Below are 20,186 nucleotides of genomic sequence, written 5' to 3' on the forward strand. Positions count from 1 at the left end.
TTATATCTATTATATTTATATTTTGTTTAATTTATTTATATTTATATTTGTTTGTTTATTTATATTTGTTTTTTTATTATGCGCTTTTATACTTACACATTAATATTTTCCAATATTTCTTGATTACATGCAACTAATATTAATGTTTCTGATCACTAAAATTTAATACTCGTCAATTCAGAATTATTCAACATTGTCGTTACACCGCCATACCATTATCGATTAATTATTCAATGTACATGGAAAGCTTTTGATAGCAAGTTCAGAAATAATTAAAAAACTCACAAAGCTTACAATCCGGTCTACCGATATTTTTACATTAATAAATTGAAATGTTTTTTTTTCATATTTGTTAATGCTTTTAATATACTAATATATTAGACTTTACAGAGAAATCAAACTCTATTAAAATCTGTTGCAAAATGCAAAATTTTGTTTTTTATATGATAAAAGCATGTTCTTTTTTTCGTGATAAAATTATTAATTATATTTAATTATATTTTTATAATATATATTTAATTCGTCTTATGTCGCCGGATCATGTCTATGTCCAAATATAACGGTGCGATACGCTCTGTTCGCATTGACGGGATGCTTAATACTCAGAGCAGATTTTGTGCTCTCGTCACGTCTCACTCTAATCTGCCAGTTTTATAAGGATACCCCGACGATTCCTGAGGGAATCTGAGGATTTTTCACTTCCCCTTCCTGACAAGAGAACCGCCAGTTGTTCACCTCCGCAGTAGTAAAGCCGACGTATGGTCAGACATGCCGCAATCCCGTAATCTCGCGCTGTGCGTTCTCGTCCTACTTAGAACTATTCCAATATCTACTTATTCCTGACTCTCAAGAGTCAAAATGGGACAGGTATTTCTGAGATTGTATACATAACTAATTTCTAATTCGATTAAAAAACGGCGAAATTCAAATATGATTATATGAAATGCCATTTTAATTTGTCTGTAATTAAAAAAATGGCTAGAAAAAAATTAAATTATTCTTAAATAACAAAATAATAATTCAAAAATGGCAAATATCGTTAAACGAATCATCCGCATTTTACGGAAGACGAGTTAATAAAACAGTATCTTTGAGCATAATTATTGTCTATTGTCTCTTCTTGAAATCTAATGATTATTTTCGTCGCGTCCTGGTTCCTCCGCGAGCATCTCATAGCCCGCGATGTCACTCTGCAAACGTAAAGAAAATTTAATCTAGCACCGGTCGTTTTTATTAAGAATAATAAAACGACAGAAAAACGACATTGCCACTTTATCTTGTCGTAATAAGGATAAATTAACGCAGAATTTCAATTTGCGTTCTTACCCTTCCGTAATATATTAAAAAACTGTTCATTCACTTGCTATGTTTTCGGAAAAAGCGTTGACCTCGCGTTTCTCGCGCAATAAGATTAGATTGAAAATGTTCAGAAGATCGTGATGATTGCAATCTCGAATTATTAACGAAGAATCGGTTTCGCGTTTCTCTTATCACGAGCGGATACGAAGATTGCGAGGGGGCGTCAAAGAGTGGCGATATCAAAAGGGGGTCGGTGGTGCACAGGATGGAGAAGGGGGCGGCTCCCCGGAACGAATAGCTCCCGCAGGATACGAGATAACGCTGCTCATCCCTGCAGCCTCATTTGTATCCATCCTGTTCGTTTCGTTTCCCGCGGAAACCCCATCACTTTTTGCACCTACCGTCTACCTCGTCAATATTTAATGACTTGCTCGTCGATCAATCGCGATTGCGCGGCGATGTAGAAATGAGAATTTTTCGAGCCGCCTTCCGCAACGTTCATTCTTTTATGAATCGTTCTCGTAACTTCTCTACAAAGGAATATATTGTTTCAAGATCTGAATAGTTCGCAAAGTTCTACAATGCGCTTGCGGAAAGCAACTTAAGAAATCTTGCAATTTTCCAGAATTGTAGATTCCAATTATTTATTATTGCAAGGATATTAAGTTATAAAAAGAGATAATAACATAAGAATTTTTTAACCAAAATTATCTTCAAGCTATTAAAATTTTAAATTTGTCTCTTTAGTTTATTATTGTGATTAATTATCTTGAACTTTGTTATCTTGTTACGCACATAAACCAGTCAAAAGTATGCGTCACACTCAAAAAATACAGAATGCAAATAAGTTTTTATTTTTTGCTCTAGTTGTTTTGTTTACGCTCATAAAATATGAAAAATGTATATTATTTATTATTTAGTTCCTAAAATTAGTTAATTTACAATTATTATAATACTTGTTTAGATATTGTTTAAAATACGTTATATTACTGATGCTTTCTAAGATAGCAGTTAGTTATAAATGCTTTTTATATGTCATTAATATACATTATATAAATGTACTACCTATTTCTCCTTTTTATAACCTCCTTTAATAATTGGAGAAATATTTGCACACATATTGGGAATATCAAATATCAATAATTAAAAAAAAACCGGTTATCAAGGATATCAAGCGGTAGTATTCAAAAAAAGCTATTTTAGAGAATCAGAAATTTAATATTTCTGTTATTTGTGATAATTTTTTATTTTTACGATATTAAAATATAAAATAACAGTAATGAAATATAATTTCGTATATATATATATAAATAATTGATATGTAAATATTAACGAAATATATAAATATTACCATAGTATATATATATATATTTTTTTTTTCCTTAATATTTACATATCAATTATTTACGTTTCTCGTATTTAGTGATATTTATATATCGTTTGTTCTCTCATTAAAATAACGACCTTCTTGTTTCTAGTTTCTATTTATAATACTTATATATTACTTTTGATCGGTAATGTATAATATACATCACAACGTTTACATATTAGTTGTCAACTGAATGAACATTTCGACAAGGCACTGCAATACAGATATGAAAACAAATAAATTGGCATCGCGCGTTCTGCGGTTGATTTACAGTCGCGTGATTTCGATAGAGCGATTCGCGAACAGCGGCGAACGACAATCGACTGCGATAGACGACCATAAAGATGGCCAATTTTTGTTCCGATGACAGATTGAATCGGACCCGCGAATCGAATCGAACGAGATACGCGATGCGACGCCCGACATGATTTTTGTGTCGATTTGATCCGTTCGCGCAGATTAAAAATTCTATCGTAACCGGATGCGATTTCTATCCATTTTATAGCGGCGCGAGATTACGGGATTTGTGAAAATAATCTTCAACGCGCGATGTATAATGCTGGCAGAGAATCGTGTTCCCCATTTTTACTTGTCGACCGCGCACGCGAGATCTCTCTCTCTTTCTCTCTCTCTTTAAATCTATCTCTCTTTCTTTCCCTCTTATTCATGCAAAAAACTGCAAAATTAAACGCATTTCCCAAAGCGGATGGAAATCGTGCGCGGCGTTCAGATCCAATTTCCGCAAATTTATCTCGAGGCAAGGATAAATGCGTTTTATTGCGGCAGCGCCGCGCACGGATTTATTCACCGGAAAATATTTCTTATATATATCTGGCTTTTTAAACGGTTCTTTTATTCTTTATATCGAAGATCGCAATGAATCAAGAAAACCATTGTTTTCTTTCTCGCGATGCGTTTGCGGGAAACGCTTGCACTCCACTCTTGAGATCTTTTCGCCGCAATTCTCCTCTTGATGCAGAAGGATATATGCTACTAAAGGTAGAGTACGTAGTAAAATCGAATCTAATCTTTGTGATAAAGGAAAAGGTTTGTCGAATTTTTCTCTCGCAGTATGAAGTTACAATTGTAAGAATAGACTTTCAGTGCTCGTGCATTTTTGAAATATTACTATATATTAAAAATTACATGTCATCTTTGCAATAAATTGCAAAAAAACAAATTCAGGACATAATGTATGAGAAAATTAGTTTGTATTTTTAAAAAATGTAAAACAAAAAATAATAAACGTAAAATTATATATGATATTTAACGTAAAATATTTATCATATTTAATATAAAAATAAATTCTAAAGTTAACAATTGTTTCCCAGATTCAATTTTATAAATTTTTGATTTTATAGTTAAATTAACAAAATTTAAGAAATAAATAAATAAATATGATATCTTTTTAAATTTATAGCAAATTATAGGGGAAAAGATTACATCTGTATGATAAAGAAAAAAGCATATATATTAAATATCATTATATTGTACGTAAAATGTATATATTATTAATATATTATTGATACTGCGAATAAAAAATTTTCATATGAAAAATTTCCATAGAACAACGTGCGTCGATTGTTTTTATTCATGTTATCAATGTTCCATTCAGCATGTTCCAAAGAAAGCAACTACGAAGTCTGGCTAATAAAAGAAAAATATTAGGTTTGACGTTATGGAAAATAAAGGAATGCTAGACACACCGCGTATCGCTGCGTCAGTAAAGAGCACTGGATAGTCTAATTTTCTAAAAACAGATGAGACGTCGGCATGATTAAAATTTATGAGACCGCGATCTGTGAGCAGAGTTAAAAGTGTAGGAAAACGCGACCGTCCTCTTAGTTTATTTTTCTCCTACCACTTCCTGAAACGAGAAATTAAGACGAGTCGCAAATTATATAAATTTTATACGCTTAAATTGATCGTGTTCTACTGTTGAAAAGTTCTATTTTTATTTGTTAATTTAGATTAGTCTGTTAACAGATGCCCGCTATAAAGTTTTCCAGTTAATTCTCATCAATAATTAAACTACATATAAGTGATAAGTTTGAAAACTTTCAATTAAATAAATTCAATTAGCAATAAAACTTCATTTGAACATTTTTCAAATTTAACATCTTTTGAATTAAGTATTATGTAATATACTTTACATTGCATATATAAAATATGCAAATGCAATTAGCTCGAATTTATAAAGTTACTTTTATAAATTAAACAAGACACAATTAAAATGTGTTTTCGTAAATAGAGAGAAAATATACAAATTAAATAAAAATTTTTAAACTTATATACTACAACAAATTCTTTTATTAAAAATCTCTATTTTTTTTAACATAATAAAATTAAGATTAGTCGCGGCATCTCACAAATATAATTTTTGAAAGAGATTCTATTTTTAATAATATATTTGTGCGTATACTTTTAAAAAAAGAACTTTCGGTATATTAATCTTATATATCTTGACATTAGAATTTCAAAGCATTCTCTATGTGAAATGTTTTTTAATGCATGAACGGAGGATAATTAATTATCATGCCGTGTAATGCTTAAGTTAATCTGGCAATACGGGCAAGTTAATAGCACTCGATGACGTGCATGATAAGCGAAAATGAAGACAGATACAAAGGCGGTGAGTGAACGTTTACGACACTGTCACAAGAAGTATTTCTTTTTAAAAACGTGCCAAGATACGTGCCGGATGTAGGCGTCGATCGGATGTGCGTGAGTGCGTCTCGTAATCACGTTTGGATCCAATGATCCACAATGACTCATCGATCATTGACAATCAAGCGATTTTTTAAGCCTGTCCTTACTTCGCCACGCATGTCGGACTTCGTAAATCATATTTATTGTTAACACTGGCGCGTATTCGTATTGTAACTTCTTGCAACATGTTAGGTAGGAGTAAATGACATTTTCGAAAGTAAATGTCATTCTACAATTTAAGAAATTCAGAAACGGCAGATATCTTAGAGATGTCTACATAACATTTGATATTCTACATTTAACTTTTAATTTAAAAATGTTGATTTAATCATTAGAGAAAGATACGCACATTTAAAATATAAATTATCAAAAATGCTCATACATTAAAGTAATTTTATTTTAAATACAATATTTATTGAAAATATATATTTCGTAGAGGAAAGTGACATTATTATTTTAAATATGATAATTTTAAAAGAATCACCATATTTTTTCCTATTCTATTTAAAATGTATAAACTTGCATTAATCATATTTCAAATACTATATATTAAAAAAAAATAATCAGAAAGTTTAAAATAATTAATTTATTTCCAAACTAATCACTTTTCTAATCACGTCTAATTTCTGTAATACTAATTCATATAAAACAATTAATTTAATAAAATATAGAAAAAGAAATCTAGTAAATGTAAGTCATAAAAAAAGAGATCTAAAAAAAAGATAAAAGATAACATAAGAATAAATTCGAGCAAAAAAGTATTATAAATATTTTAATATTTATGAGAGAAATAATTATTTGAATTAATTGTTTAAAATTTATAATAAAATATACATATTTAAAATATATACAATATGTATGCCTTATTTGTAAAATTAACTTAATATTTTAAACAGATTTCTAATTTAAGTACATTTAAATAGATTATTATTAATATAAAAAATACAAAAGATATATAAATATTTTTATTTATTTTGCAGTTTTCAAATGTTTATGGATATAATATTACTTGCTTTATCAAAGAAATGTAATTAAATATTGAATCGGTATGATAATAACAACTTAAATAATGTAACAAATTTAATGTAAAAAATTACTGCTGTTTCACTTGCTCGGCAGAATAAATGATTAATTTGGGCTATATTTTATACACAGTTTAGCTACAATACGTAAGAAAACTCAAGTATTAAATACAATTGCTACGAGGCGCCATTTAATGAGTCACGAAGATTGTTTTTATTGCACTTGAGTGAAATCATATTTCCATGATCTTGACCCATAATGACTAAGCGCATACTTCATCAATTGTATTTAGCGTTGATATGCACTTGTAGATGACGAAACATAACGTCATCATTGAAGCAAGAAAGGAATGTAGTTAATAGATATTAATAACTAAAGCATCACACATAAGTGCGCATTATATATTATGTATATTATCGGTCAAAAGTGTATATAAGTAAATATATCCTTATAGAAAGTTACATTAATAAACAAAAAAATATATAAATATTAAAACAAATTATATTTTATTATTGTTATTTTATATTTTAATATCATTTTATCGTAAAAATTAAAAATTATAACGAATAATAATAGAAACATTAAATTTTTGATTCTTCAAAAAAGTCTTTTTTTGCTTTCAATATTGCTATGTGTGGCAATTCTTGACAAAAATTTTTTTCTCATTCGTTATTGATTTCAATATGTGTGCAAATACATCCTATAATTGTTATACATCCTACAATTGAGAGAGATTGTAGAGAGAAGAAATAAATAATATATTTATGTAACATATATTGTTGATATAAAATCGTTTATATTTAAAGTGATTATATTAAAAATCGATAATATAATGCATTTTAAACAATATCGAAATAAGCATCATAATAATTGTACATTAACTAATTTTAAGAACCGCGAATAACTGATAAATATACTTTTCATATTTGAGAAACATGAGCAAAACAACTAAATAAGAGAAAAAATAAAAAACTTAATCATTTACTTGCGCGCATTTTTTGTCTTTTAGGGGTGATGCAATACTTTTGATCAGTATATAATTCATCCTTATGTCACATTCATTGTAACAGACATAGATTATTGTAAATATTTCTTTCTCTTTAGTAAGAGTTTTTTTTACAATCACTATTTTAAGATGCGAATTTAGACCATCTGTTGGAAAAAAAATTGATAAATGTTAAAATGATTTTTCAATGCATAGAGCTCTTTTGCGTATAAACTGCTCACTCTATTTTTTTGCAAGTTTGCCATTCCTTAAACGAAATTACGCATGACGGTTTTATGAAAGCTTTATCCTTATTTGGCGTTTTCAAGCTGTTTAGAAATAAGGATGCAGCGTTATGCATTTAACGTGCAACAGCAGCGGCGTAAAACGGGAGCAAAGATCGAATGCAAAAACCGTACAAAATCGCGGAGACGTGATACAGTCGCTTGTTGCCCGGGGCAGACATATTGGCCCCGCGAAGCGTGCTCGGAAAGTATAAAATATTTCAAAGCTCACTTTCCCCTCACCTTCCCTATGCTATTTCCCTTCTTCCTTGCCATCTCTTTCTCTATCTCTGTGGCTTCTTTTTTTTTTCTTTACAGCTATCCCACCCTACAATATATCGTCTGCTTGTAACATCTTCCTACCGCCTCTTGTCTCTCACGCGTGTATAATTTTGCAATTTATCAACCACTGGATCTTCATTCATATCCTGTGGCTTGTTTCACCAGCAACTTTCGATTTTTCAACACCAGTCGCTATTAAATGCATAAACATTGTAACACGCGTTGTGAATTTGGATGTGTTGTAATTCTATAAAAAAAAATTTGCTATTCGAGTCTTAAGTTATTTATTTGCAATAAAAGTATTTAAAAAGTGCGCATTAGAAACAAATTATAATTTTAAAAGATTAATCTTGATAAAAAATTGTTCTGAATTGTCCTTGAATTTTTTTAACAAATAAAACTTCCATGTATTTTATTTAATATCAGAAATTTAAAATTTAAAGAATTAGTTATTTTTCTAAGTATTAATATAATAAATAAACATTATATCTTTTAATAAATTTAAGTTAATAATTTTAATAATTTTAATAAAGTTTAAATTTTGTTACAATTGATTTAGTAGCTATTTAAATATTTTTTTCTGTTTAACTAACGACTGATGAATTAATAGATAGTATGTCAAAAATGTTAAAATTTATATGCAAATATAGATGCATTTCTAAAAACAGCATATCTCCGATTGTTCTGAAATTTTACATACTAATGCATTTCAACGCGCTGATTACGAATATGAAATACGAATATGAACAATAAAAATTGACGATAAAGTCATCTTTAAAATCAAAATGAAGAAAAAAATAGCTTATTTTTTGTATATTTTCTTTATTATCTTAATAAATATTAATTTTAGTAGAAAAAGTTTCAAATAAAAGTTGCATTTCTTTTAAAAATGCAACTTTTACGTCCTATACATTACTGTAAAAGCAGTATTTTACGAGAAAAATGCAAATTAATATTTTGGATGTTCTTCCGATTAAGGCATTCATGCTTCTATAATTCTGCATGAGTTTATAACTTTCCACGCAAAGCAAGATTACACCTGAATCGAATTTTAATTTTTAATCATAAATAGGTTTGTGTTAGGTTATATCTTTCGAAAGTAAAGTCTCCCCGTAGGAAAGCTCCTAGAAACTATATCCACGTATGTACTTTCCATACGAAGGATAGACTATAGGATGATAAAAATTCCAAAATAGTAGATGAATACTTACAAAATTTAACGATTTTATTAAAATAAAAAGAAATTACGTTTTTCTTTTAAAAAGTATTGCTTTCATAGTAATAATGTATAGAACATAAAAGTTGCATTTTTAAGAGAGGTATAACTTTTATTTAAAACTTTTTCTATTAAAATCAATTATATATTAAGATAAACAATATAATGAAAATTAAGATAATGAAAAGAGATATATAAAAAAACTATTTTTTTTTCATTTTGACCCTGAAGATGATTTTGTCGTCAATTTTTAATGTCATTTTTATTCGTAATCAGCGCGTCGAAATGCATATGTAAAATTTCAGAACAATCGGGGATATGCTTTTTTCGGAAGTTTATCCAAATGTAATTAATATTGACAAATAACTTATATCTATAACTATCTATAACTTTGTAAATAATTTATATCTATAATATAACTTATATCTATAGCTTTATAAATAATTTATATCTATAAAATATATATAACTTATATCTATAAAACGTCAAAATTTAGAATCTGCAAATAGATAACGAAAAATAACTTTATGCTCCAAAGCCTTTGAAATTAGCTCGTACGTAAATTTAGTGTGTTAAATCTGATTAGTCGATTATCATTTCCAGTTGTTACAGATAATCTAGTGAATTTTCCCGTAAACTGAACGTGCACTCATATCGCGTGCGGATTTATCGGAACAAATAGACGAGCTCATTAATTTTGATGACGATATTCCCTCGTTGTAACTCACTCGCTCGTATATTCCATGCTTCGCGACACGTGCAATTCATCAGTCACGGACAGAGAACGGAGTCAAAAGGCAGCCTTTCCCGATTTCCAGAGAATGGGATTTAATTGTTCACGACTTGTCCTCTCTCCGGCGACATCTCGTTTTAGCTTTAATTCGGCCGTTCGTCCTCGATATTTCCATGCGACAAATTGCTCGACGATTCTATAGTTCAGAGGAATTATCGGTCGTTTGAATTGCATCACGATGACATTTAAGAGAATGAAAATAAAATACATAGTATACCTACCATCGTCGGAAAAATATTTTAACATTTTTTTAAATTAATTTGGATAAAACAATCTTATTTTCATCATAGAATTCTAATTCTTTGATTAATTTAAAAATAAGGATTTTCTAACATTTATAATTCTGATTAATCTAAATTTCAAATTTTTAATTACATATATATCCTCTATTTCTAATTGTTATTCTTCGCGTAAATCAAATTATGACATTTTTATATATAAAAATTTTGTTTTCAATATTTCTACTATTTAAAATTACCAATACAGAGTGATTCGATTTTGCGTTAACATGTTTAGTAATACCACATCGGGATAAACGTGAGAGAGTGGTATGTAAAAAGCGAGCAACGATCTTGTTTTCGGACGGATGTTCTCGTAAAACAAACGGGGATATATTTATCGCGCGTGAAATAAAACACAATCGTGATTGTGATGTTCGTTCCTATACACCTTTTCTTATTTCTCAACGCTATTTTTTCACTGCCATTGTATTTCTCGTTTTCCCGTTGATGATAATGCTTTTCTATTTTTCTGCATTTATTGCATATATTGTTTTCTTATCGATCAATAAGATATTCATTAAGTATATATTTGTATCATTTCATAAAATCTAATCACTTTTGGTTTTATCATTTTGCATTTCTATCATTTGTTGCTTAATAATATGTAAAATGATTTAAAAATTGATTAGAAAAAATATATGCGAGATATATTATACATTTAATATATATATTAAATTATAAAAAAACTTTTTATTTGTTACTTATTTCTTTTAATTCGTAAAAAAAACATAAGTATAACGTAGAATTGCGTATTCTTTGAATTATAAAAGAGAAATACATAAATGAAAGCAATTGCAGAAAATTTATATTCTACTAATTTAGAGTGATTCGTAAGCTTTACTCACGATATAAATTTATCCCTTCTAATTTGAATTGTTTCGAGCCAACGTGTAGCGTAGTTGATAAGCAGCTGATCGGAAATGCTTTCCCAGTCGAGTAATTGCACCGGTTGCTCTCGCGCCGGTCGGAAATTAATAAATACTGGAATTTTCAGCGACTCCGGTTGTGTACGGATTAAAGCTCGACAACGATATCCCAGTCGAACCAAAAGGGAAAGAGGGGACAGGCGGAAATTGAAGCGAGGTGAGCTGGCCGCGAGAGAGACGATAGAAAAGAGAATGAAAAAATCAATTTTACTTCCTAAGAGCATTATGTATCGGCAGGCAGTCCGCATCGGATAAATTTATAACGAAGAAGAAGTTGGAGATAAAGATAGAGATAGAGAGAGAGAAAAAGAGAAAGAGAGAAAGAAAGAGAGAGAGAGAATTTTGCTGGTTTTTCCAATATAGCGTATTTTTGTTTCAAAAATATTTATGAAATTTTCTAATTTGCATGTCACATTGCATAAGTTAAATTCAAATCATACAAAAATAGAAGAATTAAATTAATACAATAGTTTTTAATTTTTTATTTTTTTCATTCTTGCTACTAAAATTGAAATTGTATTTCTTTTGCATGTATAATGTTTGGATATCATATATAATAATATTATATATGATAGAATATTATATATAATAATTAATTATTAGAGGTTCGAGTTTATTTTCTGAAACTTTTCGAATGATTCAATCATATAAAGATGCAAATTGCTTTGAAAAAAATATTATTCATAAAGAGACATTTTTTGAAATCTTGAAAAAGATCTTGATCGCTCATAACTAATAATAACTCAATTCATAGTAGTGTTATACATATTTGAAATAAACTCGCAGATTTCAGAGAGAGCTGTAAATTTTTCTCTGATAATTAATTAAATAAGTCGTTAGACAAATTCTAAAGTGCGAAATTAGCTATTTGACAATGCGTTGCGAAAAATCCGTGTGCTTTACAAAAACTTTTTCCCGAGTCGCCTTTCGAGTCACTGCACGACTTTGTCCCTGCTTCATCGTAACGCGTGCGCGAGTTTGCCATTCGCGAAAAAAGAGCGCGCAAAAAAGCGATGACAGACAAGTAGCGCGAACACTATGGCACTCGAGGAACACCTCGTTCTGAAGAATCTCCAAGCGAGTTAACTTTATTAGATCTTCTTATGCGCGAGCGGAACGACGACGCTGATAAAAGAACGGAGGAGGAAGAGATCAAGCTGAGAAAGCGAGAATGGATGAAGGCACAGAGAAGGAAATATACAGCTGAGCTTTCTCTCACCTATCTTACGGGACGAGGCTTTCACGTGACGAGTGGCTGGTAACGAATGGCCGTTACCACTCGCGCGAGACAAAAGCCTCGTAAACAAAACAGGGTGCTGCGCTTCAGAGGATCCAAGGCTCTGAGGGTGATGATTTCGCTCGTTTCGCACGCTACCCTCGCAGTCAGAGAGAGTACAATCTTTCATACGTTTCACATTTAAAACCACTAACAACTCTGTTCGCCTGACGAACGGTCCCGACTCACGGAATAAAGCCTAGGTCATTAATCGAGAAACCGAGATCGAAAACGAATCCCAGCACGCGATTGATAGCTCTTTTGAGAAAAAGTCTCGTCGCTCTGATTACATATCGAATAAAACATATATTTTTAATATCTTATGAATTTTTTAACCACATGATATGAACTGTCATACACATTAAAAGATTAGAAGAAATAATTTCTTCTGCATAATCTTCATATTAAAATAACGATTGTGTTACAAAATGCAAATATAAGTGATCAAATCTTTTCCTTCGGTTAATTTCAAATCGAATTTAATTTAACGGGAAGAGATATTGAAAGTTAAGCATTGTGCATGAGGGAAAATCTTTATATCTTTTCTAATAAAATTTTGATACAAGAAATTGTCCGTTTCATATACATATATGTATATATATGGTATATATATTCTGATCGCTCACTTCATCCTGTGAAATAATATTATATATTGCTGTATGTTTATAAGCAATTGTAAAAATATGCAAGGCATCTCTCCTTTTGCCGTCTATTCAATCCTACATGTGTCACTGAGTGCATCTCTGCATTTCAAATTAAATGCACTCCTGTTTCGAGGGATGAGAGTCGCATCGACGATTGATTCTTGCCGCGGTTGTATTCTTCCATGAGATTTACCGAAAAGCAAAGATGCACCACCGCATTCTCTTCTTTCTTCCCTTTTTTCTCCGCGTGGGAGTACATATACTCTGCATCAGGTGTCCCGGAAAAGCACGGATGCTTGCGTGCCTGACCTTCTTTCTGCCGCTCTGTCTGAGTCCCTCCATCCTTCCTTCTTTCTTCGTCTTCTTTCCTTTTCTCTCCTAACTTTAGCACCCAATACTCTTTAATGTATTATCTATCCGTAAAACATTCATATGACATCAGTGTAATTAGATATGTGAGTCATGTTATGAAAATATTTTTCTTAATATTTTTTAAATACGCGTTTTCGCTTTTTATAGTATTGCTTATTATTCGCGCAATTTATTATATTTGAGAATAACTCCGAAACAGCGTGTTATTAGATTTGTTACTCGTTTCCATTTTTTTATAGATCTTTTATATGTAAAACTCGAGTATATATATATCAAGCATAATTAAATTTCATTCTTTAAAAGAATCTAGACATTTTTTTATCTATTTAGATTAAGAGAGATAATTTTAATTATTCTCTTCTAAGATATTTATATCTTTATAAATAAAAATTCGAATGCTTGTATATATATGTGTGAAATCGATATCCTTGAGTTTTTTATGATAATTATATTTAAAATATTATATTTGTAAAAAAATATGCAATTTTCGTTCCAAGATTTTCAATAGAACAGTTTATTTAAAATTATTAGATTTATTTATTTATTTAAAATTATTAAAAATTTAATAGAAAATATAAGATTTCATAACATATCTCTCTCAGACATAAATAATTCCCTCTACTGCTAATGCATATTATTAATTAAAAATTCTCTTTATTTCAAGTAATTAATTATTTTATTTGAAATAAATTATATTTAATTATATAATTATCTTTTTTATTTCATTTTTAAATGCGAGAGAAGAATTTTATTTTGCAATATAAAAATTCTTTGATAAAGAAATTTTCCTGAAATTATAAAAATATATTTTGCAGAACAAGAAGATTCCATACAAAATAAATAAATCCATACAAAATAATAAATTCTATACAAAAGAAGAAAAAGTACTATATAAGAAATAATATGAAGAAATAAAAGAAATATAATTACATCTTTTTGGGGGAACATAAATTCAATTTCTAAATTTTATTTAAAGGCAGTATTTTGGCGTATATATGTTTTAATTTCTTACATTTATTAAATTTTCATGCGTGATATTAAAAGTCTCGACGTCTCGCGGCCATTGTCATCGAACGACCACAAGAACCCTTCGCTAACATTTATCATTCTTGACGCACAGCACAAAAGCACATGTGCTGCCAACTCTTTCCAGTTGCTCGTCTTATTTCTTTCTATCTCTCTTCTCTCTTCTATCTTCACTGAACTGTTTATTTTATTTTTTCTTGCGGTCCTCTTTTGTAACTTGTATTGTTCGAGCCAAAATAAGACTTTTAAAAATCGTCGCTTAAAAATGGTGTTCTTTAACTTTGCTTTATGCGAAATAGAAATGTTTAGAGTCTATATATACAAATTATAAATAAATATATTAATATATAATATATAATAATATATACTAATATATAAATTATAAATAAATATATTTGGGGCGCTTAGTTATTAATCAAGTTTGTAATAACGATGCGCTTCATCTTCAACCTCAAATATAATCTTATCAATTCTGTGTGCGACATTCTGAAAGCGACATCAAAGGTCTGTTTCGCACACAGAATTTTGAAATTATGAAGATTCTTCATAGAAAATGTTATTAGAACATTATATGCGACGATTCCATTTCAATAATTTGTTTCAGCAGAATATGCGTACATTGTTCGGATAATACGTTTGAATAATGCGCATTTGCATAACTATATGTTAATACGCTATTAACGCTTGCTTGGACCTGGCATTTTTATTTTTATTATTAAAGTGTACTCTATAATACAACACAAAAAATAGTTTTAATTGATTATAAAATCATTGAATTTCATGATAATTTTTAATTAAATTTAATTATTTTTCAATACAGCCTTATTAAGTTTAATCCGGATTGGATTAAATTAATATTTTAATATATAATGGAAATAATAATCTCATATAAGCTTCCTGTAATGTCTATAATAAAACCAATTTGGTATTTTTATATATTAATATTATTACATACTATTGAAAATTTTATTATTTTATTTTATTTAGAAATTTAAACTTCCAATAAATACATTCAAAAATTATTGTATATATATATATATATATATATATATATATGTATATATGTATGTATAATACGCTTTATATTAATTTGCTTTATTTCATTTTTATTTCAATTTTCAAATTTACCTTTAAATTTAAAAATTATTTATTTTCGTATATAGAAAAAATTATGTGATTATATTTGATACATGTACATTCAAGCAATTATTTCAATTTGCATAATATACGATTTTTTATATGTTGAGTACATGTGTGGTCTGCCTCAAAGGCAGGTAAAAAGACAAGGACGGAAAGTAAAGGACCGCAGTTCACTTTGGTCGAGTATATTCGCGTGCTCAGCACCATAAACCCGATCCCGGACTTATCTTGAGCCTCCGAGGGTAGGAGACGACCATATGTTTTTATTGGATGCGGTTTTATTAGACAGCATATGTCAGTCTATGTTCATTTCTGATCGCATCATGATCGATGATAATCGATTGTACCAGAAAGATTTTTGAGGTACAAGGCAAAAAAGAATATGAAAGTAAAGAGAATTGTAATTGCAAAATTTTTATTGTGATAAAATAAATCTAACTATATTAAAATAAAAAAATATATCGATGAGTATATGTATCAGATCAGCAATATTATTTTAAAAAACTGATTCTGAACGGATACCGTAAAAAAATTAATCATTTTTTTACGGTATCCGTTCTGTGATATAAACTCTGAATAAAATTATTTTACATTATATCATTTTGAAAAAGACATTTGCAATATTCCACGAATTAAATTAAAAGCATCTATGCTATTTTTTAACCATTTATTTCTATTTTTTTTAATTATCATAATTTATTTTAATATGATTTTTTGCACAAGATTTTTATTTTATTAAATATTTGCCTTTTTCAGCCTTTTCCTCCTTTTTACAATCTTTGATTTACTTCTCTCTGTTTCATTCTATTATTAAAAAAAATATGAAATTATAATTGAAAGAGGTAAAATATTCAATATATTTTACATCTTAATTGAAATTTATTGAGCAAAAGAAGTTGCTCTTTAAAAATCATCTTTGAAATATGTATTTGATATCATGTTTGAAATATGCATGATGTAATATTGATCATTATCAATGCGCGGCGTTATTTCAATTGTGCAATATGCTCACGGCGACAGGCCGACCATACGGCGTAATAAATCGCTCAATTAGTGAACGAGAGCTAGGCAACTATTTCCTCGTTAAATACCTCGACTGCGAATGGTATGCCCTCTCGCTATTTGCTCTCACGGCATCTTGATATGCGCCTACACGTGTTTGCTGGGTGAACTCGTGCTCGTCTCTTTATATCTGCCGACGCCGCAAGAACAGGTTTCATCGGAGACAAGAAGAAAAAAAGAAGAGATAGAGACGGATGCGAGAAAGAGAGATGAGGATGGGGGGGGAGGGCAGAGACGAAAGGACCGATGCGGCAAAAAAGATAGAAAAAATCCTTCGACAGATGTTGTACCGGGTATACGAGATCAACGTCGAAACGACGTGCAATGGAGTTGTCTCGTCTATCCCAATTATATACCTTTTATCCCCGCAAGTGCAACGAAGGGACGCGTTTCACATGGTAATTTTTTACCTCTTTTTCTACGGATGACGCATTGTGCATTAAATCGTCGCCGAAACGCATTCTTATCGACGTAAAAATTGTATTAATATAATGTAATATAATATAATATAATAAGTGTCGCATTGCGCATTGTCATATTCCAGATAACTAGTGTGATTAATTATATTGATTAATTATATCGCTGTCATAATCATTAGTATGATTAATCATTGCCAACAATTGTATTGTTAATATTATTGATGACAACATGACAGCAACTTCACAATTAGCTGTCTCGGATATTATTATGAACTGTCATAGTAAAGGACACTCTTTACCTCTCAAATATTCCATGGAATATGGAAAGAAATGTGTGATACTACATTTTTGCTTATTGTTCTCCTATAATTTTGTGGAGTATCTTTTTAGTGATTACGATTAAATTATAAGGATATATATAACATGAGTGCTCGTTAGCATTCTGAAGACGTTCAGAAACGTGTAGAGTACGAGGGTTAACAATAGATATTCGCTCCACTTTGAGGTAATTCACCAAATATTCCCAAGCGTGGATTGCGGTAATCGCATTTCCAATAATCTCCCTGAGAGATACGCTAATAGCTCTGTGTATCGCGTTTGCAAGATCGACGAATTCGCGCGGAGAGCAATTCCCTTCCCGAAGCTTTTTCTAAAGAAAGACTATGCACGGGCGTGCCCCAGAAAATCCATTTTTCCGGGCAAACAGGCGAGGGGAGCGACGTTATTCCTGTAGAAGACGTTGTAGATAGATAGGTATGCAGCGTCTACCTTCCGGAAAGGAAGACGGTACCTGTTTGCTCTGGGAATCATATCAGAGAGCTGGCGCATCCGCGAGATTCACTTCCCTCTTCCGCCTAGACTCCATCTCCGTGTTTCTGTCCTCTTATAGATTCATCTCTCACTATCGTCGCCATCGAATCTTCTCCGTCCTTCTGTCTCCTCTATCTTCGTCGCGCTATGTTCCTTTCCGTGTCTCTGGTTTCAACAGCGGCGTACCTTTTGAGATTCTGCATTGCACAATTCCGTTCATCGAATAATGTCCAACGTTAGTTGCAAATCAGAATTTGCACTTGCGATAACGTGATCGCAATAAAACTTAGTAGAAGTTTTCTAAATCTTCTTATTTCATTCATTTTTATTGTATAATATTATTCATTCATGATTTATATTAATTTTATTAATTTAATTATGTAATATGTATTTTTTATTAATAATATATATTAAATTTTATTTTTATTATTAATATTATAAATATAAATATTTAAAAATAAAATTTAATTAATTTTTTTAATGTAAATTTTTATTATAAATTTAATTTATTTTTTTTTTCATTTTAATAATAATACTTATAAGAAAGATTAATTTTGAAATTATTAATTTTAATAATAATTTAGCTTTTAATTTATTTTATAAATTTTTATTTTATTATACAATTTACATATAATTTTATATATAACTAATTTTGCTACCAAGATTTTGTTATCAAATAATATTTACTCGATGGATAGGCTTTCTTTTATAAATAATTACCGCAAAATTTTTTGTATAACTATAATGGAAAATATTTTACATCCATAATTTTACCATCTTAAATAATCAACGTAGCATGAAAAGTAATTTAAGGAATCTCAACATACTGAAATAAAAATAAAATTTTCAAAATTAATTTGTTATAATATTTGAATATTTTACAAATAGAGAGAGAAAGAGAAAGAGAGAGAGAGAGAGAAAGAGAGAGAGAGAGATACTTAATTATAGTTATTGACATAAATTTAGCAACAAAAGTTTTTTATGTCATCTTGGTAATAACATTGATTTCATTTAAAGTTCGAAATCTATGACAAATTATTAAATTCATTTAATTTTATAACAAATATAAATGTTGCATTATTATATTATTACATGTTCAATATTTATAATCTAAATATTTCAAAAATAACCTATCCTATAGTAAAGATTTAAAAAGATATTAAATAACATGATTTTTTTACTTCTGTAAATTTATGCAAAATTTTTAGAATCTGTCTTTACATTCTATCTGAAAACGCGAATTATGTTATCTATGAAATTTGTAGATATATCAATTTTTGATTAAATAATTTGAGATATATTTGATCTAGATACTTTTATCGCCATACACATATTTAATGAATTTATATCTAATAAAAATAGACTTAATAATAGATAATTTATTATATAAAATAGATAATATTAGATAGATTATATAAAATAGATAACATTGTGTGATATGAATCTATTTGAATAGTTATTTGTTAACAAAAATGTTCCTTTTCTAGCAAAAGTTATAAATTTCTTATAGATACAACGGAGCTTTTGCATTGTTACTTAAAATTATCAGATGAGCAAAAGAAATTAATACCAATCATATGTAGTTGAAACATTTCCACTAATTTTCTTTCTAATCGTGCGTTAATCGACTACATTTCCAAATAATGTTCTGCAGTGGATAGACGCTCTTCATCCAGAGTTTCACTTCCTGATGCTCTTGTTCTGCTTCTCCTAGACGGTTACGATGCTTTCAGTTTCCATAGTTACTGTCAATCGTCTTGAGACCCCAAAGTTCAATCTTACTCATGCTGTAATAACGAACAATGCTGCTTTTCTCAGCAGCGTATACAGAGACACCGACAGCATAACAAGCAATGTCAAAGAATATTGTGCCTTTTGAATTTTGTTAATCCAATTTCATGTTACACGCTCGACACTTCCCGCGAGAAACGTTTCAAGCATTGCTTTTAACTCGCCGTTCATTAAGAGATGTTTATCAAGTGTGAAAATTTTGCAAATGAAAATATGACATCTTTCACATCAAATTATACCTATTATTTTTTTAATTACTTCATTTTTTATGCTATTAATTTATCTTTTTCATAATTTAATTCTTTTTTAATTATTTTTAATTATTTAATTATTTTCTTCTTTAATATCTATCTGTTAAAAGAAAAATAGCCGCAATCTTCCATTTCAATATAATTGAACTCTATATGCAAAATTTTAGCGATGGCATAATATTGGAATTATAACAAATATTATATGAAACTGTGAAATCCAATTTGATG

The 20,186-nt window shown here is 29.3% G+C and overlaps 1 protein-coding gene across 6 annotated transcripts in view; it reads left to right on the plus strand.

The window, feature by feature from the left end:
• The window catches only part of LOC105254397 (collagen alpha-1(XVIII) chain), a 278,467-nt gene that overhangs the window by 25,211 nt on the left and 233,070 nt on the right, over positions 1–20,186 (plus strand). The gene's annotated exons all lie outside the window — the stretch shown is intronic.

This window comes from Camponotus floridanus, unplaced genomic scaffold (genome assembly GCF_003227725.1).
Source record: "Camponotus floridanus strain SB8 unplaced genomic scaffold, Cflo_v7.5 scaffold23, whole genome shotgun sequence".
Taxonomy (NCBI): domain Eukaryota; kingdom Metazoa; phylum Arthropoda; class Insecta; order Hymenoptera; family Formicidae; genus Camponotus; species Camponotus floridanus.